Source organism: Cottoperca gobio, chromosome 8, assembly GCF_900634415.1.
Source record: "Cottoperca gobio chromosome 8, fCotGob3.1, whole genome shotgun sequence".
Lineage (NCBI taxonomy): Eukaryota > Metazoa > Chordata > Actinopteri > Perciformes > Bovichtidae > Cottoperca > Cottoperca gobio.
The window spans coordinates 5998587-6003019 of NC_041362.1; positions in this window are offsets into that span (position 1 = coordinate 5998587).

Below are 4433 nucleotides of genomic sequence, written 5' to 3' on the forward strand. Positions count from 1 at the left end.
GTGAATCTAAAACATGTAAACTTTCCAATTTAGATACAATTTAAATATTCCACATCTCACTATGTACAAGTGTGCCACAAACGTTCAAAGACTCACAAAAGTAGGCTACATGACGTTCCTCAGAACCAGTTTTGGAATCTGCAAATTTAAAGATTTGTGTTACTACTACTGCGATACTACTGTTTAGATTTCTGGAGTGTAGTATTAATATATTTCAGGAGGAAATTGATGTGGTCTAGCCATTTAAATATAAACTCAAGACTCGTACATTCACTCTGCTCTGACCGTCAGTAACAGCATGGGATTGGTGGAACTGTTTAAGATTGCTTAACATGAGAAAGTCATCAATAAAACAAAGTTGAAACCAGTGTGCCATCTACACCAACGCTTATTATATCTGCATCTGCATCTTAAGGTTGAAATATACATGACAAATGTTTGACCAAATTCCCTAATTGTACCACCAGAACCTGATGTTTTCATATCTGTACACCAAATGCAAAGCAGCAACACTCAAGCTGCTGCTGTAACTCTCCATTTCTGTAGATAATGTTCACTCCACATACACATGCAACAAATAAACTCCTTTTGAAAACATTTCAAGCAAATTTAAAACTGGCAAAAGTTCTTCAAAGTTGCAGTTTGATTGACAACCATTGGCTCTGAGGGAAAAAAAGACAGCATACTAACTACCAAAATGTGTAGTACATAATGTATACTTTAAAGTAGCAGTATAAAAATATGCAATTCGGACACAGAGATGGAAATCACTAACTGAGAAAGATGTAAAACTACCAGGTAATGTCCTGTCATGCATTAAACATCTCAATATAAAGCTTGTGGGTATGTCCTTTTATATGACTCGTAGATTTATGACATTTGCATTGGAAATGAGATTAAACACTTTTAAGTGTCCTTAACCTCGCCCATTACTTCCCTGAACACACCCTTACATATGACCAAAGTCTGGGCTGCTCTTTACTGCAGAGTTGTTTGGGATCAGAGCAACAGTCGCCTGACATTAAAACACTCCTGCGTGTTGGTTGTGTGGCATTTTGGTTGTTGTCCCTTGCATGAGGACAGGGGCAGTGGACCAGTTAGAGGGCCAGTTAGGGGAGGCTAGAAATGAAGATTATAAAGCCTGGTGGCAGAAGTGCTGCTCAGCATAATGGAGTTTATAGGCCTGGGGGCAGAGTTTATTTTACGCCCTGCCGGAGAAGGTGTTGACAGGAGCGAGCGATGGAGGAGCAGGAGAAACATTATTATTATTAAGCCTCACCACACAGAGAGGGAATGTGCTGTGATGGTTGTGGTGGTAGATGAGTTTAGCCTGCCCATGGTAAGATTAAGGACGAGGATGCGGGTCGGAGGAGCATATAACAGCTACAATTGGATTTGTCTTCCACAGCTGGTGGTTGTGGTCCACTTGGTTTTGGTGTAGGAAGATCAATGGTACGATCGGGCCTAATGGATGCGGTTGCCAGATAAGGCTGTTTCTGAGGAGGGAGGAGTATTGGCTTTAGCGGTGAAGGTACAAGCTTGGTTAACTCTGTGTTTAAAAGAGCTTCTTTCTCTGTTGGTGAAAACAAAGTGTTTCAGGGTGTACACAGGCATAAGCGTCGGAGCATTCAACCCTTGCTTGCTAGTCACGACAACCCGAGTGTTCAATTTGGTATCACACAGGTTGGAATCTCTGCAGCCGGTGGCGTGCTGTTTCACCATCAGATACGGATCAGGGCTCAGTTAGGGCCTCGGAGGCTGGGGAGAGTTCAGTCTTGAGATAGCATATGTGGAAGGAGGGGGGAGACGCAGAAACGGCAGGAGGAGAAAGGCAGACGGCATGTTCTCAACACCACCGGCGTATCTGCCCCACTTCCTATCACCACGCCGTTCCAGCACAGCACGGCGATGGCAGAGGTTTCACCCCAGCACAGCAACCGCCGCCGAGGCCCCGGGACCTGAACATAACCCAGGGCAAAGAGAGCGCCTGCACGTCTCTCAACCAATATGCCAGCACAGCATAACACACAGCAACACAAGGCAGAGCACAGGAGGAGAGGGCAGCCTCATCCACAGGGCTAAGGCAGAATTACTAGATGGCAAGCTTTCTGTCTTCATATGAGGCGCATTAATCCTCACAGTGGCTCCCATCTTTATTCATTCATCGGCCTGTGGTGTCCACTCAATCAGTCAGTTAAAGGCTGGCCTGGTGGAGCGAGCCCTGCACACCCACCACAGTGAGGGAGGAGAGAGGGAGGGAGGTTATACTCCACACCATATAGCCTGAGCAGCACTGCAGTACAGAGATACAAACAGAGTGGGTTGGGGAGGAAGAGGAGGAAATGTGAGGGGGCTCTTTTAAATAATGAGGGGGGGGGGGGGGAGGGGGGAGATGAGACAACTGGAGGTGAAAAGAGAGCAGCCTTGTATCAAGAGTGAGTGAGATTGAGAGGTTCAAAGTAAAGGAGGGAGAGAACAGTCAATATCAAGACCGAGCGATAGGGAGAGATCCAGGACGACGACAACAACTCCACAGACTACAGAGGTATGTATGTGTGAGAGAGGGAGGGAGAGAAGGAGGGAGGGATGTGGTGGTGGAGAGTGTGTGAGAGTTAGAGAGAGGGAGGGATATCCACTGCACTGTTGTGTGACTGGAAATTTAATAGAGAGAGAGAGGGAGGGAGGCAGGAAGGCAGCAGGGGAGGGGAGAGGAGAGCGAGAGGAAGGAGCGACGCAATGCAAAAGCACAGAGCGAGAGCCGTTGTTGTTGGAATTACAGAGGACTGGGACAGGCTGTGGACGCTGCTAGACCCTCACTGCAGAGCGTGGGGCTGTGGGGGGGTCAAGTGAGCGAGAACATATTGTGCATAAAGTGGAAAAGGGCAGCCAAGGCCATGCGGAGTGTGCAGTGTGCAATGTTTAATAAGAGAGATACAGGTTGGCCACCCTGTTGCTGCAGCCAGACTGAATATGTAGGGGTCAGTCATTACCTGATTCCCCATCTAAATCGTGTGTGTGTGTGTGTGTGTGTGTGTGTGTGTGTGTGTGTGTGTGTGTGTGTGTGTGTGTGTGTGTGTGTGTGTGTGTGTGTGTGTGTGTGTGTGTGTGTGTGTGTGTGTGTGTGAGAGATGGCAGAGCAGGAGGGAAGACACGTGTGTGAGGAGTGCGTGTGAAAACACGTGCCTGTGATGGAGAGCTGGCATTGAGGTGCAAGGATGTGAGAGAGCGATCCTCTGAGTCTCGATATAGAACGTTATCAATCCAGCACTAATCACCCGTCTGAAAAAGCCCCCCACCCCCCAACACACACATTTCTCCCTACCTCCCTTTTTCCCTCTGCTATCTGATGGACACTCAACCACACGTCCTCATGCTAATATCCTGCTGAGGTGATTGACAACTCAACCCTGATCACACATGTAACCTTAACCTGACCTTAAACCTCACCTCACTCTCCCTTTAATTATGTAACCCCCCCCCCCCCCTTATCTCATGGGGAGTCTCTGCTAAACTGCTCTTACTTGAGCTCAATCACATAATTTCTCTTTAAATAAATTGTTTCTGTAAAATACAGTCTCTCTCCTCTCTTTTGCCTCCTTTCCATCCATCTCAGCATGTCAGTCAATATATCTGTGCGTATATATGTATATGTATATATATATATATATATATATATATATATATATATATATATATATATATATATATATATATATATGATGAGAGCTGCAATGGCAGGCAGGACTCCAATGAGGCAGTGCTGTACAGGTGGGGCTCAGCACTGTGTGTGCTTGAACGTTGCCAAGGGAACCGTCCAAGCAGCAAATGTTCCTGTAACAAGCTGTAAACACCACCATCATCATATTATAGAGATTATATGACCATATGGAGACAAGTGTGTGTGTGCCTCTGGATTGAAATACAAAAAAAAAAGAAGATAAAAAAAGTAGTGCACTGCATAGGAGATGGGTTCATCTAACGTATTATAGTAATAACAATTAGAAAGATCATTATAATGATTATATTAGATGTATTTGTTTATTATGTCATCTTATTTTGGGTTATTAATATATAACCCGTTGCCATGGTCTGGCTGGGTCTGTTTAGCAACGTGCATGGTGTTATGTCTGCAGATTGCAACAGTAGTCATTGTAATATTTTTGCATATTAGAAAAATAAGAAAATAAATATTGAGCAAATCAGTTCCTTCCTTCTAAAAGTTCCATATTCAATGCAGCAGCTGCAGCTGCAGCAGCAGTGTGACGTCCCCTCGCCGTCGGCCAGTCCTTCCATCCACCTGAAGATTTCTGAGACAATTCTCATTACCAGCGGTGGCAGCCCAGCACTTGGAATGGGTGAATCAATCTGAGAGAGGGAGAAAGAGAGAGAGATAGGTGAAACTGTGAGTGAGACAGAGGACGGAGAGAGAAAGA